Source organism: Sturnira hondurensis, unplaced genomic scaffold, assembly GCF_014824575.4.
Source record: "Sturnira hondurensis isolate 20B ecotype Veracruz unplaced genomic scaffold, ASM1482457v3 Scaffold0005252, whole genome shotgun sequence".
Lineage (NCBI taxonomy): Eukaryota > Metazoa > Chordata > Mammalia > Chiroptera > Phyllostomidae > Sturnira > Sturnira hondurensis.
Window position 1 is genome coordinate 7,717,392 of NW_028077883.1, and position 13,961 is coordinate 7,731,352.

Below are 13,961 nucleotides of genomic sequence, written 5' to 3' on the forward strand. Positions count from 1 at the left end.
TTAGGGCCCACCTGGCTGGTTAAAACACTGGAACCGAGAGGGGCTGAGTGACTTAGCACCGACTGAGGCGAGAGTTACATGGCCAGGGTTCAAACCTCCGTTCTTTCACTTATTCACTGTTTTTTCATTAAGTCACGTATTTCACAGGATTGTTAGAAGAGATACATAATCCACTGGAAAGTGCCTTACACATGTTAGTTACTCAGTAAACGTTAGTTCTGCCTACCCTTACAGACACATCAAAAAGGGAGTTATTTTAAGAGTAAGACAATAAGTTGGTTTCAGGCTTTGAGGTGGTAATGTGTCCTCTAACTGGAAATTTCTAAGACAATTAGAGATTGATTCTTTTTTCCGGGAATTATTTAATTATGTATTCGGTGCCAATTATGTGATATCAAGAGCTCAGGGAACACTCAGAAATCATTGCAATAATTAAAGTTGCAAAGAAGAAAAGAACAAAAGGCCAAAGAAAAATGACTGGAAGATGGAAACAGAAGGGAATCAACAAGAAATAGACAAGATCAAAGCCCTAGAAAAATCACTGAGGATGAGACAAGGATGGATTTCAAGATGAAAGATCAGCTATTACATGAAAGTGCTTTGTAAAATATTAAACCACTATTTAAATGTTGGCTCTGATCATCAAGGAGGTGATGATAAGTGGTCTGGGGTGACGTGAATGTGCTTCTCATCACGGCCTTGTCCAACATTTCTTAGTTCAGAATTCTTTTTAAGAACTGCCTAAAAGCAGGTCCCTAACTAGTATTTCACACTACGCTTCCCCTCATGGCCTTTCCCGAGGTTGCTGACAGGTGACTCCTTAAAGGACCTGTCCCTGCCCCATCCGGGGGTCTGTCTGCCAGCACGTGTCTTCCTCCTGTTTGGGGGCCTCCTAGGAAAAGGTACTCCCAGAAATATAAATTAGGGGCAACATTAAATATGTTTCTAATTCCTTGTCATCCTTGACAAGCTCATTGCTAACTCTGAAAAGGAAATTATTTCTGTGTGTATCTTGGAGGTTGAATGTAATAAACAGGCAAAATATTCATACAGTTTTTATTCAACCAATATGACTTGCAGATCTTGGGATGGTAGGGACCTGTTATAACTCCTGTATTTTAAATGGTAAAGCAGATTCAAACAGCAATTCATAAAAATATAAAAGTCCCACATGCCCCAAAATTTGTGCAGAATATGTAGTCCATCTCACTAAGAGTGGGTCCTTGGAAGTGAGACAACACATTTGCAAATAAAAAGTATAACTTACCTGCACCACCCCCTTCAGATATCAGGCACAGGTCTCTACAATGAGGAAAGGGAGAATTACATTTATGGTCACCAGAATTTAAATTAGCATGCAGCCCTGGCTGGTGTAGCTCAGTCGATTGAGCACGGGCCTGCGAAGCAGACGATGGTGTTTCGATTCCCAGTCAGGTCACATGCCTGGGTTGCAGGCCAGTTCCCAGCAGGGGACACACGAAAAGCAACCATACATTGATACTTCTCTCCCTCTCTCCTTCCCTTCCCTTCTAAGATAAATAAATTTAAAAAAATGTAAAAATAAATAAATTAGCATGCAGATTAATTCTTGGATTCTACTTGAACAAAGAATAGTTGTTAAATGTAAAACAAATATGCAACATTTTAGTCATTTGAATTTCAGCAGAAAACCCTGGCACCTGTACCCATAGAAAGCTTTTAGTTCTATAAAATAAACTCGTTTTCCTAATTTTTCCATGCTCTTAAATTTCAAATTGCAGGTATTGAATTTGCTTCCTTGTAGAGAAGGAGAAAGCTCTTGATAATCTGGGTTCATTTAGTCTAAATAACCTCATCAGGCCATATTGATGAACTGACTGACTAAATATTCACTGGGAAGCGGACCAGCTCTGTAGCCAAGACGAAGCCGTGAGCTCGCACTGCCTCGGCATAGATCCTGGCTCCACTACTCACGTTAAGACTGGGGGCTGGTCACCTCTTCACCTTAGTTATTCTGTTTGTGAAAGAGGAATAGAAATTGTACACAGCAACAATACACAAGGAGAGGGTTATTGTGCTAACTAAGTGTTAACCTGCAAAGAGCTTGGGGTGAGCAGCTGCGGCTCCATGGTACTGCCTTCAGGGCAGTTGTTCACAGTTCTCTTTTCAAACTTTTCAAATTTTAATTTATTCTTCAAAATGTAAGTGACAAGCTTCACAAAACAACAGCATTTTGCTATTTAAATTTAATTTACTATAATTTTGGTATAATTGCTTAAATTCTTTGGATTTTCACACGGCCTAGAATAAATCAGGAAGTTCTCATGTTATAAGGTTTAATATAAATTAAATATACACTAAGAAAGTGAAAAGAGAATATATGTTCTCATACATATTTGTGTATATTTATTACATGTCAAATACTGAGAGAGAAAAATTCAATCACTTTTGTATTATACAGGCTTCATTCTTAACTACATTAAGTTCTTTGGGGGACGTGGGCATTCCAAGGGGAGGCAGAATAAGAGTTTCACGTTAAATAGTTTGCTTTTTAGTTAAGTGTGCACGTGTTGCTTTATTCAATATGTACTTTTGCTTTTGTTCCTAGGAATGAGATGGTGTGGTTTCAGGAAATTTGACTAATTTCTAATTAAACAATTCCTACTGGTACTAATCTCTGCCAAGTTAACTCAGAGTGGGTTATGTTTTCATGTAACCACAAGTATTTACGCCCAACTTAAATTCTTGTGCTAATGCTTGCATAGAGCTATTATAAATATATTCCTCTTGGAGATGTACCATCTGGTATTTTAAACTCTTTTCTTCCTTACCAATGAGGAAATTTTTAGAAACTTACATATTCAAAAAATATCTGTGTGGTGTCTGATATATATACATAAGATATATATATGATATATATATATATATATACACATATATATATCAGTATATACATATCCTCTATATGTTTTTCTATATTTTTAGAGATACAAATTTCTAATAATAAAAGAACAAAATTCATAGGAAAGAAAATTTTAACTATCAAAAAGTATTTTTGTTTGCTCTGGCTGTTGTGGCTCAATGGATTGAGTGCGAACCTGTGAACCAAAGTGTCACCAGTTCGATTCCCAGCCAGGGCACGTGTCTGGGTTGCAGGCCAGGTCTGCAGTAGGGGCGTGTGAGAGGCAACCACACATTCATGTTTCTCTCCCTTTCTTTCTCCTTCATTTCCTCTCTCTCTAAAAATAAATAAAATCTTATTTTTTGTTTGTTTAACTCATTTGGGAAGGAAATACTTAACATCTTTTATGAAGTACCTGTTTCTTCTAGAGCACTTGGCACAGTAGTAGATCCCAGTAAGTGAGTAGTGAATAAATTCACGGTTCCTACTAGAGAACATATCCTTTTTTATTATCTCTCACTAAAATTTAAGTGCTGAGACCACGGAATGCCCTAAATAAAAATGTGTGGCTTGATTAATAACATACTAAGTTCAGTTGCTGGCTGAGCTTCTTTGAATATTGGAGGCACAACACTGTAACCATTGGGTTAATTAGGGACCAGAAATTGCCGCCAACTTAGGGTTTATCCTTTGATAAAGCGGAGGGAAGGTGGGTTAGAATTGAATGGATGCCACCTAGTGAGGCACAGGAGGCAAAGAGTTGGAGACAGCCATTTAACAGTGCTTAACCACGCAGGTTTCCAAACACATCAGGTTTATCAGCATTCTGAATCGACTTAATTAACCCTTTAGTGGGTTATTTTTTAAAAGAATTTTGTTTCTAAGTGATTAGACTTGACGGCTGACCTTAGCCAAGAAGTTTGAATTTCACCCAACAAGTTGAGTAACTTACCTGGCAATGGAAGTGGGGGCTTCTCATTCACCAGGGAGTTTCACGGACACACAGATGAAGGACTTACTCAGGTCAGAGGGTGGGCCATTGCGTTGCTGGTACAGTTACTTCAGCACATCTAGTCAGCCTAACTCTCCGGGGTTGTCCATATTTTGCTGCTATTGACAATATAGAATAAAAGATATACAGATATAGATAAAAAAGAAAGATATCGATATTTTATTTTGCATCTGTCGGAACAGGCATTCCATTCTCATTCATGAAAGGGATAAATATTAGCAACTTCAAAACTTGGCTCTTTATGTCTACCTGTCTGCCAGGGTTTCAGAGCAAAAAATGTCTGGTCTGTTCACAGGATTATAGAATTTTGAATTGGAAATGAGACACTAACTCTCATTATTAAAATAATGAGTTATTTTTAATAACTATTATTAAAAATAATAAACATTATTTTTAAAATGCCAGGTTCTGCTCTGCCTATCTTTACAGGTAAATGTGAAAGGCCATTGAGGGAGGATTCATTACGTCAAGAGGGTAGATGGAGGGGAAGGAACAAAGACCAACTGATTTGTCTTCCTGGTCTGGCTACCTTCATTTCTCACTATCAGCTTCCTAACCATTGTCTTTACGTCTGAGGAAAGAGCAGCAGGAAGACTGGTGTTGGGGGAAGAAACATTTAAAATCACTGCCACAGGAGGACCGAGGTCGCCCACCGCCAGCTGCACAACCTCCAGCTCTATGACGTTCCAGGTCCCGGGTGTACAGGAAGAAGGGAAAGAACAGGCATTCTCCAGGGGACGGAGTTGGATTGAACAAACAGTCTAGAATGCAGCAGGGAGACGCACAGGGCAGAAAACTGAAAGTGAGTGAGAACTCCAACATATAGCTATATTCCTAAACGGAAGATGGAGAAAACAGAAATGAGGTGAGTTTTGAAGAGATAATGGATGAAAATTCTCCCGAAATGAAGAAATCCATGAGTTCTCAAACTGATATTCTATGCTACGATACAAGCAGTGTTATAAGGAAAAAAAGGAAAAGAAAAGAAGCCCCACCATTAGGCACAATGTATTAAAAGTGCAGAATGATCAAAGATAAAGAAAAAAGTCTTAAAAGTATTTCTTCAATATGAATAAAATTGAATGTAGGGGGAGGAAGATGAATGTAAGAGCAACAGTTTAAAGGGAGAAAATACCTAATTTACCTGACCATTTTCCTGCAAATTCTAACTGTTCCTTGCTTTATTTTCAGGGCTTACAGATCCAGAAAAATGGGGGAAGATGGTTTGTGAAATAAAACCTCTCCCATCTGTAGAAGTTTACAGTCGAGGCCAAAGGTGCTGCTGGGTAGGTTCTTCTCTCCCACGGCTGAAGCTGTGGGGTCCAAGGAACACAGGATTAAAACTGGGCTGAACTATTGGCAAAGGAAATGGTCAGTTCCATGAGAATCGAGGCTGTTTGTTACATGCCCTGGTCTATTCCCAGGTCCTCCATAAATACGTACTGAGTTAATGAATAAAGATAATCTGAAACACAAAGGAAGATACAACTTTAATAGGCAATTGAAATCACTCTGAAACACATCATAGATAAATTTTTTAAATAAACAGAATCTAGCTACTAATTCTCTGCAGCCATATTTAAGAGATGTTAAATTGAAGTTCATGAATTTATGACGTGACACAACAGGGAGAATTCTACTATTTTCAGGCAATAAAAGCATATTTTTAAATAGGAATATTTATGAAGCATCTCTCAGTTGCTTGTATGTCCTTGCCATGACATTGAAAAGAGGCACAGCAAGGCTTGGGTGGTGGACATTGTTTATTTTTATAACCATCCAGCACTAGGCAACTCTGCCTATTATGGGCATATTCTCATCACGCTAGTGTTGCTTCCCACCCCAGAATCCAAAGGGTCTAGAGATTCTCTCTTCCTGCCCTGTTGGTAGCCTAGGTATCAGCTCAGAATCCAGGCTTGACCAGTTGGGTACTTCCAACCAGAACTTCAAATGATGCAAGTAGCTGAGAAACTACCGACAGCAGAAGCCACAGCATCAGGTGTTCAGCAAACACAGCTGTGGGGTCAGCAGCCCTTAGTGCCCTGTGCTGAGTCATCTGGCAGAGACAACAAAACAGTCACCTTGGTGTCCAGTAGTGGCATTGCCGGTGGCAATCAACCCAGCGTGCTCAGGAGATGTGAGTGGCTGTGCTTGCTGCTCTCTGGCCAGCCTTCATCCGTCCACAGCCATTTTCTGTTCTTGATCCTTCGGCTTCCAGAAAGATTATGTGGACAACCTTCAAACAGATTCATTTTGTCAACTGAGCCAAAGCCATGCTGTCACCATAAAACTCTGACTGACATGCCTTGCCATTCATGATGTATGTTCAAATAGTAAAGTAATTTTAACGTTGCTAAGAGAAAACACACAAAAAATAAACATATAGTGGCTTACCTTACATATTTGCCAGTTTAACTTGGAGGAGAAGAAAAAGTCTGTGAGTTGTGGGGTGAATCAATTTGGTAAGAAGCATTTCTGACTTGTCTTGGTGCTGCTACCTGTGCAAACAGCAATGCACAGGTAGCATACGGTGGCAATGATTACACTGAGCTCAAAACCTGATGATGCTGGATTGTATACTTTGCCTTGCAGATAATGTATCCTTCCTACAGACGCGTGTTTCATTTTTAACTAGGTAACTTACCTTTTGGATGCTGCTTTTAGTCTCTGCACTACTGTTGCTTTTCTGTGAGGCATAAGCAGCAGCTGATTAGGGACAGAGTGATGCTAACTCATCATGAGGACATCCTCCAGGGCCATTCATAGACGTAAAATAGACTAACCTGTATATGCTACAGCAATCTAATAGGCTTGGTCGTATCATCACAGTTCTAGAAGAAGAAAACTGGATGCTATTCCAAGTGGTGTCTGGTTGATGTAGGAAAGAAAGAAAAGAAACAAGAACTATGCATAATGTATACATTCTATCATGTAAAATCTGATTCTACATATACCCACAATTGCACTTAAATTTTCTTTCATTCAGGAAGTCAGGAACATCTTCATGTCAACAGAAATTTAAACTTTAATAATGAAAATAAGAAAAACATCCCCAATCTTATATGAAAGGAATAAAAAGGCAGAGGGTGGAAACAGGGGAGGGAGGTGGGGAGGCCTGGGGTGGTGGGGAGGGGTGGGGGGAAAGGGGAGAAAACTGTACTTGAACAATAAAAAAAAAGATGTATTGAAATAAATGTTTATTTTCCAAAGGCCCCAAATGTAAACATATTGATCAATGAGATTTTTGTCATAGAAGACAAAAATAGCAAAATAGCCTCTACAACAAACGGTATTGGGAGAACTGGACAGCTATATGCAAAAAAAATGAAACTTGATCACCAACTTACACCATACACCAAAATAAATTCAAAGTGGATAAAAGACTTAAATATAAGTTGTAACACCATAAAAATTCTAGGGGGAAATATTGGAAGGAAAATTTCAGACATTCCACGCAGCAACATCTTCACGGATATGTCCCCTAAAGCAAGGGACATCCAGGAAAGAATAAACAAATGGGACCTCATCAAATCAAAAAGCTTCTTTATGGCTAAAGAAAACAGCATTAAAATAAAAAGAGAACCAACTGTATGAGAAAATGACACCTCGGACAAGGGCTTGATCTGCAAAATATATGAAGAACTCACATGACTCCACTCCAGGAAGACAAACAACCTAATTAAAAATGGGCAGAAGACTTCTCCAAGGAGGACATACAGAGGGCCCAGAAACACAGGAAAAGATGCTCAGCATCACTAGCCATCAGAGAGATGCAAATTAAAACCACAATGAAATACCACCTCACACTGGTCAGAATGGCCATCATAAATAAATCAACAAACAAGTGTTGGAGAGGATGCAGAGAAAAGAGAACCCTAGTGCACTTTTGGTGGGAATGCAGACTGGTGCAGCCACTGTGGAAAACAGTGTGAAATTTCCTCAGAAAACTAAAAATGGATCTGCCTTTTGACCCAGCAATTTCACTGCTGGGATTATACCCTAATCCAAAAGAACCTATGCACCCCGATGTTCATAGCAGCACAATTTACAATAGCCAAGTGCTGGAAGCAACCTAAGTGCCCATCAGTAAATGAGTGGGACAAAAAACTGTGGTACATTTACACAATGGAATTCTATACAGCAGAAAGAAAGAAGGAGCTGCTGAACATAATTGACAAAAGAAAAAAGTAAATGAAATATAGCCAGAGTCATTGAAATTAAGAACAATAAACAGCCAGAGGGGAGGAGAGAGGGTACAGTGGGGAGAAGGGTTTTTGGCAACTACTATGAAAGACACACGGACAAAACCAAGGGGGCAGGGGTGGAAACAAGGGAAGGAGGTGGGTTTGGAGGGGGTGAGAGGAGGGGTGGGGAGAAAATACAGANAATGGAATTCTATACAGCAGAAAGAAAGAAGGAGCTGCTACCCTTTGCAGCAGCATGGATGGAACTGGAAAGCATTATGCTGAGTGAAATAAGCCAGGTGGTGACAGACGAATACCATATGATCTCACCTTTAACTGGAACATAATCAACAAAAGAAAAAAGTAAATGAAATATAGCCAGAGTCGTTGAAATTAAGAACAATAAACAGCCAGAGGGGAGGAGAGAGGGTACAGTGGGGAGAAGGGTTTTTGGCAACTACTATGAAAGACACACGGACAAAACCAAGGGGGCAGGGGTGGAAACAAGGGAAGGAGGTGGGTTTGGAGGGGGTGAGAGGAGGGGTGGGGAGAAAATACAGACAACTGTAATTGAACAACGATGGAATAATTTTTTTAAAAAAAGAAGATGACTTTGTCTAACAAAGCATTAGGTTCAATAGTTTATTTTTGAGGGGGTGGAAACACAGGAAGGTGCTAGCCCTCATTAGTCTTCTCTATAAGCCTGGATATTGTAAAATGATGACTTTCCTTCTGCAGTGTTTGTTTTTAAGAAAAAATGCTGTATTACTAGTGGATTTTCAGTCCATCTTTATGAATTTGTGATTCCAGGTACTAACAGAGAAGGAAATGTTATTTTTTAAGGAAGAATGATTGTTTGTTGGCTCCAGTACTCAATCTAAAGACAAATGGGCTCCCTCCTTTGACTTAACCCCAGCTCCACTCAGCAGGTATTAAATTTGTACACAATGCCTGCCCATGGGGCCACCCACATCTGCTTGTTTGGAACTCTTTGATGTTACCTAGGCGTGGCTATTTCACAAGCACAATTTAAATAAATAGCATTTGGAACCCGGAAATAACTGTTAAAGATCTATTTAGGAGAGTGGAAATATACTTTTTAATTTAAATGGCTAGATGAATGTTTTCAAGCTCAATAATTCCCAGTAAAGCTCATTATCTGGTTAAATTACTTCTTAAAAGTTGAGAACTACAGTTATATGGGAGATTGATATAAACTTAACTCATGTAGTTAATAAGTATAATATCAACATCGAAAAATTCTTAAGTCTGAAACCACTAACCTGCATAAAAGACGTGTCATGAAGCAAAATTAAAGCCACAACCTGTTTCTATTCCACAAGAAATAGTTTTAAATTATTATTTTTACAACCATCTGCTTCTATTATCAAAAGAAACAGTAAAATAATGTTTTTTTATGAAGGTAATGGTTATGAAAGAGTTTTTAGGGGCCATATGATTGAAACCACCACTGAAAACATGGTAAAGCGGAGAGACCATCATGTAAATTGAATTGTGGAAGAACAGAAGAGGTAGGTCAGTGGGGTGAGGTTGAAACCCGGCCTGGCTGCCTTTGAACCGCCTGATTTTGTCCACACCACCGCCTGCACTCCCCCTCAGCCCCGCTTGCTTCTCAGTCACTTTTTCCGTGTGAATGTCACTCAAAGCAAATACAGTTGACAGGAGTTTGTTGGCTGTTTAAAAGTATGTAAGTATATAAATCAGGCAAAAAAGGATTGGTTATGCTACCATAACAAACCATAGACAATTCTCGTGGCTTAGAATGCCAAAGTTTATTTCTTGTTCTTGCTACATGCCCATTATGGTTTGATTAGGGACCCCTGCCCAGTGTCATCCTCAATGCTCACGTGAGGACGGTCCCATTTCAGTGCTTCATAATCACCAAAGGAGGAAAAACAAAAGCCACAAACAGCGCTTTATGTTTGTATCCGGAAGCGACATGTGGCATCTCATTCATATTCACGACCAAAGACCACCTCATGTCCACCCACACTTCAGAAGGCAGGGAGAGAAACCTTCCCACGTGCCTGGAAAGAAAAAGAAATGTTTGGTGGGCAAGCATTAATGACTACATTATACATAGAACAGCTATTCCTTTGAGCTTTGCAGGGAAAATATTTACTTCATTATGCATTCTGTGAACAATGAATATTCATATATCTGTGAAAATAATACCAGAAGACTGAAAGCTAATAAAATTTGATATCTGATTATATCTGCCTGCTTCATGAAATATATTATCTCTATTACTAAACAGACTTTTAAATGGATAACATGCAAGACAAAAAACTGGGACCTGAGACCAGATTTTAAAATCTCATTGTGATTTGAAGGCTTAATGCCTTCAAAAATACACTTGTTTACTTATTAGGTAATGCTAATTTTTCCCTCAATTCAGTTATACCCAATTTAGTAAAAGGCGAAAGATTTATACAATCTGAAGAGAAACCAGACTATGAGTTATACCCAATTTAGTAATAAAGTCAGTGCAGAAAACTAAGCTACTGGTATTCTTTCTATTTTATTGAAAAACCACCATGGTTTGAAGGAAGTAACTGGAGAAAGATTGAGATATCCTACCTGGAGAGGTCTAAACAGCTACATGGGAATGAAGTATTATCACTAAAAACACTAAATGCTTTTAGGGGAAAGAAAGTTAGAAGCCAAATAAATTGTACCTTCACTGTGTGGAGCGTATGTGTTATGTTAGCTTACTTGAACATTTTTTTCAGGTGTTGTGCAGCCTATACAAGGTTAATATATGACAACAATCACCTGCACAAAGATTAATGATATGACAATTTAAGAATGTAATTTACCCAAAGTTCTTAAATAGCCAACTAACTGGAGCTTTTGCTGGGGGAGGAAAAACTTGAGTCAAAACACAGAGGTTTAAATCCCACCTTTTTAATTTTAACTGTGTGGCAAGTCATGTCATCTCTCTGGCCCTGTTTCCTTTCCTCTGACCTGGGGATACTTTTAGCTGTATCATAGGACTACTGAGGGAATCATTCATTCACTCACACAATATTCACTCAGCCTCTCCACACGCCATGCACTTTACAAGGCATTAGAAATACAAAGAAGTACAAAGCAGGCAGCAGAAAAGCTAAAGCCATAGACAAACAGAAGAGGTACGTAAATTGGATATTTTGATAAGGAGGTAAGTTGGATAACCAAAGAGAGAGTTAGTGGGGAGCGTGGTCAGAGAAAGCCTGTCTGACGAGGAGCTGTGATTGAGAGGATGCAGGTAGGCCAGCAAAGCCAAGAGAATCGGGAACGGCTAGCTGGGCCGAGGGACTGGCCAAGGGCACTGGTATGGAAGCTGACTCGGTGAGGTGGCACATGAAAACACAGCTCCGAACATTCGGCTTCTCCCTCACCACTCTCGTGTCCACTCCCACCTTCCCACACTCGTGTGGCCACACTGCTTTGCAGATGAACGCGGAGTTTCAATGGCATAAAATCTAATGAGTGAAACAGCAACCAGTGAAAGCCTTTGGGGAAAGTTATTACTTAGTGTTAGTATAGTCATTCAAGCCTAATTGCCTGAGGCATTTTCAAAGAGAAGGGGGAAAAGTAATGTTGAATAGTTAGCTAGGAATCTGTAGTCTCAGAATAGGTCATCAATTCTAAAGCATTCAAATAAAAATGTGCCTGATATTTGCCTTGCTACAATTTAATTACTAGTTAACTGTCTGTACTACCTTAACTCTTCACCACAATAAATAATTTCATAATATATTAAAATAATAGCCAAGCTTAATGACTTGATCTCAGAGTGGTAGCCAGAGTTGCTAAATTTTATCCAGGCGGAGCTGAACAAAAATCTTATAGAAGTTTTTAGCTTGATGTCCCTTGGGCGGGGGTTGTCCATTTTATGTGTCTTATTAACTTCACTGAAAAATTGCTATGAGGAAAGCAGGACACCACCAAGCAGCCAGGTAAAACCATCTTTAAAAGATGCGACTAATAAACTCTACTGCAAGCTGCATGTAACATTTTGCTCAAGTGCTCCTGTCAAGCACCAGGCAACAGCCTTGTTAAAACCACAGGCCAAAAATGGCATCACTTGTGCTAACACCCATGATACTAAACCTAGATTTAATATCTGACCCAACTGATGTTTCAGCCTCTCCCAGAAGCAAAATCTTAATCCACCGGTCTGTAATTTTCTGGTCAAAATCAGTGACGTAATCTCCAGACGCAATCTGTACTGTTAGAAACCCATACCATTCCCTTTGCCCCAAATTGTCCAGATCTAAAAATAGTCCTTTCTTTTCTGTTGTTAATAGTTTTCTTGCCCCATCCTCTTCTTATAAAAACCTTCCACTTTGTACAACACTTTGGAGCGCCCTTCTGCCTGCTAGGTGGCCATGATGCGTGATTCTGGGTCACTTAGGAAAGCCAGGTACATCTTCAAATTTACTTGGTTGAACTCTGTTCTTCAGCAGCTTCCTGGCTCCACATACATAAAATGCAGACTCGTGCAGACTAACATGTATTAAAGAACTACCCCAAGTGCGACCCTAGTTTGCCTGTTCCGGCAGGTTCTGAGTCACTGACAGAGACCCGCTCCCTCATCATGAAGCTGAGAGCCCTGTGAACATGTAAACGAACATGCGTCCCCTGTTACGACCTTTGAAAGGTGATGTCATCAAATGAGTGTTCGTCATCAAATGAGGACATTTTATTAACCACAAATGATCAGGATGAGATAAAATATTAGGCCAACAACAAAAAAAAGCACTGTAATGCTAATTCCTATTTTTTAAATTGCAATAAAATTATTTTTCCTTTTGAGTTACCCAGAAAACTATTTTTCAGAGCTCCTACCTGCATTCAACTTGACTAGTAGATAAATACATCTGATAGCACCAAAGCATTCTTATTTTAAATTATTTAAATTGTCATTATAGCACTGAATGTGAATATTATATATGTATATGTGTGTATATATGTGGACGTTTATCATAATTAGACATCCTTCAAATGTATCCTGTTTAGTAAAGTTCTCCAGATAATCTTGCCATATTTTCTTTGATCTACTTTTGAAAGTAGGGATTTATCCACCCTCCCTGATGTGACAAATGGTTTGGATGTGAGGGATGAGGAAGAGCAAGGGTGAGAGAATGGTTTGGGTTTTCCACCCCATAAACCTGCCATCCACTGACTACCTGCTCAGCTCTTCTGCAACTCTCCTGAAATTAAATGTACTTCAACTTTGAACAAAGTTTTTAAATTACTTAGAAACTAAGAGGCAGGGTTTCCTTTCCCCCACGGTGGACACTTCAGGTTTTGAGTAAGGACGACAGTAGCAGTCTGTCTCCGCTAATGTCATGTCTTCCTTGGTACTTGTCCAGAAGCCTAAAAGGAAGCAGGCATTTTTTCAGTGCCATCTATCATAGCCTCAGAATTATATAATAACGTGTCAAAGTAATGACTCCCAGGCACTGTGAAATCATACAGTGCCTTTCAAAACTTCTAAGAAAGATGTAAGTTTTTTCTTTAACAAGTACATTTTGGAGATTCATACTACTTTGAAAACTGAAAATCTTTATATGGCATTATAGTTGAGCATAATACTAAAAGATAATATCCTGACATTCTTCAACTATTCAAGAAAATGCAGCATTTCCCACACATGCTCATTATACCTGAGAGCATTTCATTTTTCAAAAATGGTAGCTGTCCGCTTGCAATCAGATCATAAAGGATGACTTGATGGAAATTGAAGTATCTACACAAAAACAGCATCAATGGGGACGGTATTTCTCCCAGCAGAAGGAGAATTTTCTTTGCTATTAAAGCATTCAGATACTTTCTAACATGTAATATAAAAATTTTGCATTATCTTATTGAA